Here is a 13159-nt window from a genome sequence, read left to right on the forward strand (position 1 = left end):
CAGGAGGGACTTGTTTACACCGAGAGTGGTCGGAGAATGGAACAATGCGCCCAGCCCTGTTGCTGGAGCCGATTCTTGATGAGATCTTGGGCTCACTAAGAGGCCCCCGCTGGATGCTAATCTTTCTGTTGTTCTTGCAGGTCCTGCGCTGCTTTTGAGCCGACAGAGCTCGTCCTGGTCTGTCGGCACAGCCCAATTGCAAATGATCGGCTCCACGTACAGAAGGAACGTGCGTTTGGTACAAGAGTGCATGAAGGCACCGGAAACACATTGGGAACAAATGACCGGTCGTTCAAGACCTCTGTGAAGTACAGGAGCGTGCAAAACGAGGCTGCTTCCACCCGGTCTCAAACCGGGGACCTTTCGCGTGTTAGGCGAACGTGATAGCCGCTACACTATGGAAACCTGCAGGGACCGCTGCTGGTGTCTTGCTTGCATTTCGGGCTGAGAAAGGGACGCGTCACTTTAGGCAGGGTGCGCTGGAGAGAGGAACAAAGGGCGCGATGAAACAAAATACCAAAACCCGGGATCAAACCAGGGACCTTTAGATCTTCAGTCTAACGCTCTCCCAACTGAGCTATTTTGGCGGTGCGCAGAGCCCACAGCCACCTGCTCCAGCCTTCCTGTGTTACGGCATGAGCGCACCAAGAGTAGCGGGAGAGTGTTGCAGGAACGTCACTCTGAAGGAAAGCCACCCAGGTGCGCCCTCTGAGCTCTGTCCAGCGCATCTTCCTCGCATGGACTCCTGCCTGCGAAGGGCAGGAAACAATTAGCAAGAACAGAACGACACCCCATGGGTGTCTCATGACCACACCTTAGGTTGTGACACGTGCAGGTGTGAGGGGTTGCCGGGCTACTTTGGAGCAGAGCTTGGGCGGAGGGGGGGCGGGAAAGCAGACAAAGAGGTGACACCTCAAGGTCTGCACGATCACAACTCTCCGCTGCCCCAGGCTTCCGCTCGATAAGCTACTGGACACACCCGCCCCTCCTCACACAGACCGTGGAAAAGCCCCCGAGTGTGAGGCCTCTCTCTTCCTCCCAGGAGCTCTTGGACACGACGCACAGACAGGGCGCGGGGAGCCGCTGCCTGCAAACACGGCTCCAGGCAGGAATCCACTCCGCAGGAACCGCAGAGCAGAGGAGATGGGGGCAGCTTAGCTCCTGTGCAGAGACCTGAGCTGTTGTTGCTGCGGACGCTGTCTTTTCTGCACTCGGGGTAGGAGTGAATGTTGAGTTGCCCTTAGAAATGAAGCAGAGCACTTCAACGGCACGGTTGTGTGTGTGTGTGTGCGCCCTGGTGATTCTGGGAGACAGATCGAACCTGGGCTGTGGTTTAAATGCTATTGGTTTGTGAACAGAATACCCTTATCCCAGTGCATTGTGCCACATTAAATAAACGCACGAGAAAAAGAGATTCAGAACGCAAAGCTGTGTCAGTGTTCTGTGTAAAAAATCGGTTTGAACATCACAGGAGCTGTTTTTAATAAGCTGCTGAGTAAAGAATATTGTAGCATTTACAGGTTCTTTTCAGAACAAAGGACGAGTGGAGACGCGATTAACAAACAAGCGCTTTGTTATTAATACTCACACTTTGTTATGAACACTACCATTAAAACTACCAGTTGTACTCTCACTAATGTTAAAATGAATACACTAGTAGTAGTATTAGTTGCTGCCCGTGACGTCACATACACTCTCTGTGACGAATGCGAGACACCTAGACACATACAGTGACGTGCCGGCTGTTGCCGTGGTTACCATACTTATGATTTATAAACACTGGAAAAATGTATTTAAACTGTTACTTACATACATTTATCAACTTGGAATATAATTTTCTAGCTCTAGGATAGAGTTACCTAAATAATAATATGAATAATCATTGTTTAATTTCGGATTGAACATTATTAACACTAAACGCACTATGGTAATTGATCGATACAGTCTTTATTGACTGTTTTCTAGATATTTAAACAGGGTCAAGAAAAGAATCAGTACTCACCAATCAGTGAAGTTAATCGATTATTCTATGGTCCTTCAGCTGAATAAATTGGTTGTCGATACATAAGTGATCAATAATTCTCCTCCGTTCCCTCCGCGCATCTCCCGCGGTCTCGCTCTCTGATCCCAGCACTCTGGCTGGTGTCTGTGACGTCACAGCGCTCTTTCTGACAAAGCAGAGCTGGAGGAGACTCCTGTCCGGAGCCCGGGGGGCTTTTCTTACAGATATAAAATCTCCCCCCCCAAAAAAAACACACCGGACTGTGAAGAGAAGCGAATCATCACAGTTGGAGAAGGAGAGCGACAAACCTAGGAATAAAATTCATTAAACAGAAAAAAAAGTTTACATCGCAGATTATTGCGTTACAAAGCGTACCCATGTGGAGCAGTAGAGGACAAGCACGAGTCCCTGAAATAAGCGCTTTTAAGAGTTTTACACAAATCTTCAGAGTAAAGAAGCCAGGAGGATCAGACTCCTGATCCTGGAGGTTAAAATGTGTATCCTGGTTTTATTTCCACCCAGCTCTCAGTTCCATTAGTGGTCTGATGATTTAAATTAACTGTATAACTGTTACCAGACTTAATCTAAATTGTAAATTTATAAGACTGGCTACTAATAATAAATATACTGATCAAAGTGTCAATACTGGTGTTTATAAAATAAATACTGTAGCATTTGCAGGTTCTTTTCAGAACAAAGGACGAGTGAAGACGCGATTAAAAAACAAGCATTAACACAAAACCAAACACAGGATATACACACACATGAGGAGACTGAGGGAACAAGTACACATAGTTAGGGTGGTAATTACCTAACAACACACTATACTTTTACAAGACTACACAGGGCACTAGAACTACTAGGACATTATTTACACAGGTAGGGTCAGCCGCTGGTCATCGTGCTGACCCTCAGACTCTCCCCGGCTACCACTCCCAGCATGCCCAGCGGTACTACGAGCGCCTAGGGGCGCTTCCTCCTCACCACCAGGCGAGGGCATTACACTGCCCCCACCTGAAGCGTCTGGCGTCTGGCGTCTGGCGTCTGGCGTCTCGCCGACGTCGAACACCCCCCTCAGGCTGTACTCGTACTGGGCTAACTGCTGTGGAACCCTGCGCCGCAGTGACGGCTGGCAACCCACGGACGCCCCACTATCGTCCGGCTCCAGCACCGGCTGCTCCTGTAGAGCCTCCCCACACGGCTCCTCCTCCCGGGCCCGGTAGGGGGCCAGGCGGTCTCGGTGCAGGACCACCACTCTCCCCCGTGTTCGCAACTGGACACGGTAGCAGACTTCACCCACCACCCCGAGTACCTCAGCGGGACCCTCCCATGACGGCGCCAGCTTAGGGCTGAGGCCTTTGCAGCGGCGCGGGTTGTACACCCAAACCGAGTCCCCGGGCTGGAAGGCAGGCCCCCTGCAGCGCAGGTCGTAGTGCCGCTTCTGCCGGACCCCCGCCTGTGTCAGGTGGGTCCGTGCAAAGCTGTGCACCTGCTGCATCCGCTGCCGCAGGTCCCACTCGTAGTCCGGTCCAGCCGGCGGTGCCGACCCGTCTCCGGGCGGCGGGCCGAAGACCAGGTCCACCGGTGTTCGCATTTCCCGGCCCAGCATGAGCGAGGCCGGGGTGCACCCGGTGGATTCCTGGACCGCGGTCCGATACGCCCAGAGCGCAAGGGGGAGGTGGCAGTCCCAGTCCCGTTGGTGCCGGGACACCAGGGTGGCCAGCTGGGTGGCGAGCGTCCGATTAAACCGCTCCACCAACCCGTCGCTCTGGGGATGCAGCGGTGTGGTCCGCGTCTTAGTGATCCCCAGGCGCTGGCACACTCTGGCGAAGACCTCGAAGTTACGCCCCTGGTCACTGTGTAACTCCTCCGGCACCCCCAGCCTGGCAAATATCCCCTCCAGCAGTGCATCGGCCACCGTGGGGGCACTCTGGTCCGGGAGGGCGTAGGCCTCCGGCCACTTCGTAAAATAATCCATGGCCACCAAGACGTAGCGGTTCCCAGCCTCGGTGCGCGGAAACGGGCCCAAAACGTCCACCCCCACCCGCTCCATAGGAGCCCCCACCTGGTGTTGTTGGAGGGGGGCCCGAGAGTGCTCGGGGGGACCCTTCTGCGCCACGCACACCGCACACGTTTGGCAGTACCTCTGCACGTCCCAGTGGCAAAGACCCCAATAAAAATGGCCTCGGAGACGCTGCAGGGTTTTCTTACCGCCGAAGTGCCCCATGCCCGGCTGGCCGTGCACCGCCCCGCGGAGCGACCGAGGCACCACCAGCTGCCACCGTACCTCACCACTGGAGGGTACCCACCACCCCCGGTGCAGCACCCCATCCTTTACCTCCAAGGCCTCCCACAGGGCGCAGAGGGCCTTGACGGACTTTGGGTGCGGGGCGAGCTCCTCTCGCGTAGGCCGCACTCCAGCTGCCCTCCAGCGGAGCACCGGCCCCACGTCAGGATCAGCTGCCTGACGCTGCGCCAGGTCTGGCAGGCCCACCCCCAGCGGCCCCTCCCGGGCCGTGGCCGCGGTGCCCACCCCCGCCACGGTGCGGACAGCCACCTCACGCTGCTCCCTCCGGGCGCAGTGATGGCAGTCCGCGGCCTCGCAGGGGCGCCGCGAGAGAGCGTCGGCATTGAGATGGCGAGACCCCGCACGGTGCACGACAGTGAAGTCGTACTCCTGCAGGATCTCTATCCATCGCGCCATCTGCCCCTCCGGCTCCTTTTAGTGGAGCAGCCAGGTGAGGGACGCATGGTCGGTCCTCAGCCGGAACCGGGTCCCGAACAGGTACGGCCTGAAGTGGTGGACCACCGCCATCACCGCCAGCAGCTCGCGACGGGTCACGCAGTAGTTCCGTTCAGCCCTAGTCAAAGCCCGACTATAGTAGGCCACTACGCGCTCCCCATCCGGCCCCTCCTGCGCCAACACCACGCCCACCCCCGAGTCACTCGCGTCGGTATCGAGAACATATGGCAACCGCGGGTCGGGGTAGGCCAGCACGGGGGCCCCCACCAGAGCTTCACGCAACCGGCCGAAGGCAGTCTCACAGCCCGAGTCCCAGTCGAAACGGCGGCCCTTGTCGGTGAGGGGTTGAGCCTCAGGCCAGCACGGCGGATGCAGTCCAGCACCGCCTGGAGGTTCGTCAAGGCCTGGTCGAAGCCCCGGGCATGAACCAGCAGATCGTCCAGATACAGCACACACTGGTTCCGCGGGACAGATGCCAGCACCCTCTCCATCAGCCTCTCGAACGTCGCCGGGGCATTGCACAGGCCAAAAGGAATGACAGTAAACTGCCAGAGGCCCTGGCCGATAGAAAAGGCTGTCTTCGGGCGAGCATCGGGAGCAAGCGGTACCTGCCAGTAGCCGCAGCGGAGGTCCAGGGAGCTGAACCAGGTCGACCCGGTGATGTAGTCTAGGGCGTCATCTATCCTCGGCAGGGGGTAGGAATCTTTCCGGGTGACCTCGTTCAGCTTGCGGTAGTTGACGCAGAACCTCCACGAGCCGTCTTTTTTTTTTACCAGTACAGCTGGCGCCGACCACGGGCTCGCGGAGGGCTCAATCACCCCCGCTGCGGCCATCTCCCGGATCTTTTCCTCGGCGGCGGTCCGCTTGGCGTGAACCATGCGTCCCGGTGGGATGCGGATGGGCCGAGCGTCGCCGGTGTTGATCTCGTGTTGGACCAGGGCAGTGCGGGTGCAGTCCTCATCTATCGCCGCAAAGAGATCCTCGTTCTGGGCGAGTAGCGCCTGGAGCCGCTGCCGCTGGTCCTGATCGAGGCCCTCGCAGCTCTGCTGGTAGATCCTCAACGGCGCGCCTCGCTTCCATGCAACGCTCGGCTCCCGCCGCCGCCGCCTTGTCTGGCCCCCCGGCTGACTCGGGAGCAGGATCCAGCACGCTCGCTCCCCGGCTCACAGGCCTGGTCTGCCCCGGCGACTGCCGCCGCCGCCGCCGCCACTGCCTCTTTTTCTCCCAGCTCCGGCAAGCCCGCGTCCCTCGGCCTTCGCCGGGCCTGCCCTCCACCAGGTGAAGTTGCTCCCCCTGCCACACCAACTCCTGCCGGCTCAAGTCCAAACTGGCCCCCACTCGCTGCAGTATGTCCAGCCCCAGAATGCAGTCCTCCTGGATGGGTGCAAGGTAGCAGGGGTGGCACACCGTCGCTGCACCTAGACGGAAGGCAAGCACCCGTTTCCCCCGGACTGCGGCGAGCTGTCCCGTCACGGTCCTTAGCCGCAGGCCGGAGGCCTCCCATCCTGGGGGGTTGGTGCCCTCGGTGTCGGGGAGGACGCCCGGCCGGAGTAAGGTTACCGATGAACCGGCGTCGAGTAGGGCCAGGCAGGGTTGGTCCTCGATTCGGCAGTGGAGGTACAGGCCCCGGCTACAGCCGACTCGCCCCACGGTGACGTGAGGGGCGCCGGTCTTAATAGCGCTCTCCGGAGCGGGGGGTGAGGTGTTCGAGTGGCGGCCTTCCACACGCTGAGTCGCCCCGTTCCCGTTTCCCGACGCCGATCGAGGAGTGCGAGGTTCGGGTGCCCGGCAGAACCGGGCTCAGAGTTCCCTCTTCCTGCAGCGGTCGCAAAGCAGCGTGTGGGGCTGTTCCGCAGGGGTCGCTGCAAGGTCTGGCTCCTCTTCCCCCTCGCTGGACTCCTCCGTCGCCGCCTCGGTCAGCCAGCAGTGTCTGCTGGCGCTTCCAGCCACCCTGAACACGGCCTCAGCCAAGGCCTGCTCCAGCGATGCACTTGGTGCCGCAGCTCCTCGGGTGAGAGGGCCTTGAGAAAGGCCTGGAGAGCCATCTCCCCCTGCGCCTCCCGGGGAAAAGTTGGGTATCCTCGGCGGGCGAGGAACGCGACATCAGCGGCAACCGGGCCCAGTCGCTCTCCTGGTCGGCGCCGCCGCAGGGCCAGCCTCTCCCGCATCAAGTCCGGCGCCTCCTCCACACCGAAACGCAGCTGGAGAGCCGCCGCCAGCGCCGTGTATTCGCCTCTGTCCTCCTCCGGGACGTCCAGGAGCACCTGGCAGGCCACTCCTTCCATCTCTGCCCGGCACCAGCCATTCGTCCAGGTCGCGAGCTGGAACTGCGCCTTGTAGGTTTCCCAAGGCGCTTCCCCGTCGTAGCGACCGGGTTGCACCCGCACTGATGGGTGTGGGAATCGCTGGTCAGCTCCAGCAGGGAGGGTATCTTCTCTTTGGGGCATCCACTGGGCGGGAGTAGCGGGCAGTCGCCCCAATTCTACCGGCAGGACCACTACTGGATAGCCCTGGTAAGGGCTGTGGCCACCTGTCACACCCAGGAGTTGCTCAGGCTCCCTATGTGCGCTGCCGATGGGTTCTGTCTCTTTTAGAGTCAGACAGCACTTGACAGAATCAGCTAATGTCTGCCAAGATTTGTCCATCCTGCCCGCTTCTGACACCAATGTAGCATTTAGAGGTTCTTCTCAGAACAAAGGACCAGTGGAGACGCGATTAACAAACCAAGCAATAGCTTTATTCTTTAACAACCACAAAACCAAACACAGGATATACATGCACATGAGGAGACTGACAGAACACGTACACATCTTTAGGGTGGTAATTACTTAACAACACGCTATACACTTATAAGACTACACAGGGCACTAGAACTACTAGGACATTATTTACACAGGTAGGGTCAGCCGCTGGAAAGCAGGGATAATAAGGAAATGGGTGGCACCCAAGCACATGTTAAAGAAAAAAAACTTGGCTTCTTAAAAGTGATTATGATAGCCACAGGACAGAAGAGACAGTGCACTGTGGTCCAATAATGACTGTGTTGAAACAGCCAGAGTGTGCTGCATGCCATGGAGATGGAAAAGGTAGCTCATCCCAGTCAATCGCAAGGTTGTGTAGGACTGCACATGACCTGATGATGATGGTGCTGCCTCTTGATGGACTGGTATACAAACCAAATGACAGCCAAGCAAAGCGTTAGTTGTTTTACAATTCCGAAAGATTGTTCAAAGTGGCTTCTTGCATTTTTATGACTCCTGTTATAGTGCTTCTCTTGTAATGTTGTAGGATTGTGCACAGGTGTCAGAAGATATAGTCATAAAGAATAACCACAGGCAAAACAACATGCCAGCTTGCTCTTCCCTACTTTGAAAGGAAGATATTGGAACTGATTAAAGAACTTAATTTGAAATGTAAGCTCCTACTAACATAGGAGAGAGAGTTCTGAAAAGTAAGCACAAGGCACACCATGGATAAATAAATGTATTAATTTAAAAAAAGAAATACTGAGAAGGTCAGAGGAACAATAATTGTTGTATTTATTTGCTCAGGTAGTTTTATAAGTTTAACTTTCAGTAAAGTTCTGTTAAAAATAAAACTGGTCATTAGTTGGCGTCTTTTGTAACGATTTAGCAATAGTGACATGTCGGCTTGTTCGACTGGAGTGTTAAACAAAAATAATACAGTAGCGTCCTGTCTCAAGTGTACAGCTGCAGTTCTCGTTTGTTTCGTGACTAATTGCAATTGCATTAGTCTGTGTAAAAAAAGACTTCTGCAGCTCCAGTGGTGCAATCGAACTCATGCTGAGATTGAGTTCAAGCCTCACCTGGAGCAGTGTGGCCTATATCTTCAACTATTTAAACTAACTGACCAGTTTAGGTCCTGTTAAGTATTTGCTGGAGATCAGGTCTAAATTAACATCAAAGGAACAAGTAAAGGTTTGTTCCTTGTCAGACCTGAAGAAGGCTCCAAAGCTCAAACGTTGTTTGCTTCTCTTTTCTGCATGGAATAAAATTTTACTTGTTCCTATGCAGTCCACACATGCTGACACAGCTCCCTACTTAAATTACCATCAGCAATGGACCTCCAGCAGACCTATACACAAATATATGAGAGAGGTCTACTGAAATGAGAGGAGCATGATGGAGTACCGAAGACTTGAAAAAGCACTCACTTTTCTGTGTTTTTGTTGTTACCAAGATTTGTTTTTAATGTTCTTTTTCTCTTTGTTTTGAAGTTGTTCTGTTTTTTTTTTGTAGTTGTTAGACTACTACAGGGATTTACCTAGTCTATTAAGACTTCTTTTATCAAAACATTTTATTAATAAAAGTGTGATTTCTTAATAATCAACTTTAATGTTATCTTTATTAGTAGCTGTATTACAGGTAATGCATGCACAGCCTTTATTATGCTATAGTGAATTTTCAGGTATCCCATGGAGGGAAGAGAACTGAAATTAAGGAAATACTTATTTAAAGGGGTATAAGTCTTAAAAGTGTTCTGTCACATCTGGGTGTTAATTGAATAGATTTGTTGTATTATTTCATATGATTTGACTCTACACTTGTGTTTCTCAGGAGACAGCAGTAATATTGGGGATTTGCAGGTACAGATAATAAATTATACTATACAAGTGTAGAGGTTTGATGGGTTTACTGAGACAATTATTAATTGTAGCAGTAATCACGAGGTTGTTCATTGTGGCTTTTAGAAAATCAATCGTCAGAACAACTAACAACGCACACACACGGGTTCAATACACGAGATACATTTATTAACATAAATTGTGCACCAAACATATACTAGTCTGCCTGGATACGAGCGGCAGACCTTACTGTGAGGGTTATCAATATACAAGGTATATAATCTCGAAGAGATGCAAACACAAAGATACACAACAGAGAATATATGTCAATATATATCGTTCGGTTACCAAATCGCTAATCAGTGTTATTACCCACTGTTACTCTAAACTCGGAAGTAAATACATTACTCATGAATTAAATTGATAACAACTTTTTTTGAGGTACAACTGAATTCTCGAGACGGAATGTAGAACATGGGGTTTACTTATCCACTGTGTATGGATTTGGAATCTCCTGGCACGAACACCAAACCAGCTGACAAGCTCTGTTGCAGCCTCTGTTCCAGCAGTTGTCCAATGGGCGTTGTCCCGGCGTCCTCTGGCTACCAGTCTGAATCCATCAAGAAGACAGGAATTTTAATATCGCACTGCCGTCTTGTGTACAAAATATTTGTTCAGCTCTAACGTCTGTGTGCGTTGACAAGGCATCTCAAAAGGACGTATTAAATAAGAAAATGATCCTTTCTGTTACCATTCCTGTGGTTGGAGCATTGTTTCACCCTTTTACGTTCTACAATATTTACAGACAAGGTTTTATCACTGGAGTTGTACAGAACAAGTGTGCATCAGTCCATGAAAATCATCAGTACTGCTGTTTTTCTATGCATAGTTTAATCAAGAGCACTTAAAAGATGCAAAAGATGGATTGTGGTCTGTGAGCACCTGCACATCTTCGAAAGGTCTCTATGTTGGGGGTGTAGCTTAGTGGTAGAGTGCTTGTCTTACATGTATGAGGTCCCAGGTTCAATCCCTAGCATCTTCAAGTGCTTTATGTTACTGTGCTCACATCGCAGTCTTCTGTCGAGTGAGAACTCTTTGCTCGTGTTCATAGAGAGCCAGGTTTACACAATTAAACTCGAAGTGCTACAGTGTTCTCTGCAGTTTTAGATGTACCTCCAAAGCATTTAGTTCTGTTAACTACCAAAGAATGTGAACTAATTTAAAGTCACATTCAGGAAATCCAGAGAACGTCTTCACACTTGTCGTGGCTGTTGCAGAAAAACCTCACCCGGGATTTCCTGAGAGATCATTCACCGAGCGAGTCCTCCCTCTGGATTCCGCACTGAGCTGAAAGCTGCGCGAATTCCTCACTGCGTGTCCTGTACTGTGTAGCACAGTGACAAGAACGCCTTGAGTTTTTTTCCGTATGTGAAGGAAAATGCAAAAGAGCATGAAAAGTGTTGATGGTATAAAATATCCATGGTACAACTTGAGAAAGAACTGACGGACAAAACAATGACATTTGATGATTACAAGAGAAACACAACCATCCGAACATGGGCTTGGATCCTGAACGCTTGTGTTAAAAGACAAAGCAAAGGATATAACCTGTAAATGTCTTCATGTCTTACAGTTTATGAAATAACACAATTTCTTCCTTTCTTAATAATTTCTTACTATTGATAGATGCTTTTTTGAATTTTAACAGAATCACAATTACAGACATTTGGGGTTAAACTGTTATTCACATATTCTAACGAAGAGAAACGTTAGTGTCTTCCGGTATGTGAGCCCATTTCTCAAATAAGAAAAGAATAAGTTATATAAATTGAATTATTCTATTTTGTAGGCTTGCATAGTCTTATTCATATTTCAGTTAAACCTTTTCTTCTGTAGTAATTTCACTTGATATTATATTAGTCCTGATTTACAATTTTTGGACATGGTTCATCTTAAATAATTTGTAATTAGTTTCAGTTTTGGAAAATCGCGCCCAGAAGCTACTAAAACTGGTAATGTTTGCATAATGTGTAATGCAATAGTAGCATTTTGGGTGGGAAAACAAAAGGTATTTCTTGGTATGAATCCCAACACTTCATAAGCGGTGTTCGAGGATTTCTCGCTTCAGATAAAGCTGTCAATACATCACAGATTTTTACTCAATCAATATCAGCAGTGTTATCGCTACCGAACACTAAATATAGATCCTGGCAATACTTCGTGAGATCTTCGTAAGAAAATCCAAAAAAGTACAGAAGCAATAAACGCTTTTTTTGGATCAAGAAGAGGATAATTATGAGACTCAAAATATCCCTGTCTTTTCTTTTTTCGAGGACAAATGGATTATTGAGGTGTAAAGATGGGTTCAAAACCAAAATCATCTGCTATTGCTGCTGTTTCTTTGATAGTTTCTTCAAATCCTTCAATTGATCATTGATATAGAGGAATAATATTATACAAATTGTGTTTTTCTGTGAATTGCCAATTTTATTGTAATTACATCTTCGTTTACAGATGTCTTGCATGTATCACAAGGTATAATAGTCGCCGTGTGTCCTCAGCTAAAATGTTTTAAAAAGTACGACAAAAGTACAATATGCTTAACAACATTTATGGTTATATCTATATTAAAATGAAGGTAAATATACCAAGATATTAAAAAACAATTGTACAGTCCTAATCTCATAATGCTTGTGAAGTTTTCCAATAAATCCGAACTGTAATTTTGAAATATTATTGCTGAGAATGCGAAGAGAATACAAAGATCAAAATCAATGAGTGAAAATACAAAAGTAGTTAATTAAACTGAGTTTCTTCCCTGAAATGATTTGATTTGCTTGCAAAGTACTAAGCAGCTTTGAACGGATCACGGGAATCAAATATACAGATGGGTTCAGAGTGTGCTTTCCAACTTTTGTGTAACATTTTCCTTTGATAGGGCAGAGTTGTCTTCACAATCTGGGTTACATAAAAAGGAGTGACGTCAGTACAAAACAGCTTTCCTTCTTGGGGAACAACGGTTGTGTTCCATATTTCTAACTATTTTGGTTTCAAGATCTCAATTTAGTGTGAAACATAAAACCACCCTTTTGGTTAACAACCGAGCCACAAAGACTCATGTACATCTTAACACTCCTCGGTCTCAGTGAAAGTAATACACTCCGTAAAATTTCCAGAGATTCATTTATTTTTAAAGGAAAATCACCAACAGCGGCCGAGATCTACTGGAGTTTTTCATTCTATACTGCGATTTCTGAAGGGTACCCTGTGAAAATATGAGTTTTGACGAGAAGGGATGGACATATAAGGCTTGGGGAATTAAACTTTAAGGTGAAGACTGCAGCAGCAGAACCTGATCAGTATCAGTTGACTCCGATATACTTTGAAAATTAACTTCGGGATTTAGAGTCAGACATGCTACCGTTGCACCATGGGGTACTTAATTAAAAAAAATAGAAAAACAGTCAGTGTTCCTGGATCTGTTATCAAGAACAACACCTGCACAAGAGCTGTGCAGGAAGAATAAAATATGGTCTGAGATGAAGAGACTCTCTTCGGAAGAGCGGCGCTCTTCACAGGAGAATTTTTTGTGAAGCTGATTTGTCTCCTTTGGGGAATTCAAAACAGCTGAGAGCTGTGACCTTGTGGCACAAAGGTAGCATGTCTGACTCCACATCAGAAGGCTGTGTGTTCAAATTATGTCGAGGTCTGCTTTTAGTTTTTCAGGTTCTGCTCGTCCTGAACACGGAATTCACACCATGTAGTTGAGTTCTATCTGTACACCACATAGATAATCTAAACAAAATAGAGCCCTACTGGACATACAGTT

At 49.6% G+C, this 13159-nt stretch overlaps 2 non-coding genes across 2 annotated transcripts; both read right to left on the reverse strand.

Annotated features, from left to right (window-relative positions):
* Window positions 1–332: 332 nt before the first annotated feature.
* Window positions 333–405, reverse strand: trnav-aac (transfer RNA valine (anticodon AAC)). The gene has a single exon. It is a non-coding gene; the product is annotated as a tRNA-Val (tRNA).
* Window positions 406–514: 109 nt separating this feature from the next.
* trnaf-gaa (transfer RNA phenylalanine (anticodon GAA)) lies at window positions 515–587 on the reverse strand. Its single transcript has one exon. It is a non-coding gene; the product is annotated as a tRNA-Phe (tRNA).
* Window positions 588–13159: the final 12572 nt, after the last annotated feature.

The sequence above is a fragment of the Lepisosteus oculatus genome, chromosome 14, assembly GCF_040954835.1.
Source record: "Lepisosteus oculatus isolate fLepOcu1 chromosome 14, fLepOcu1.hap2, whole genome shotgun sequence".
NCBI classification, from domain to species: domain Eukaryota; kingdom Metazoa; phylum Chordata; class Actinopteri; order Semionotiformes; family Lepisosteidae; genus Lepisosteus; species Lepisosteus oculatus.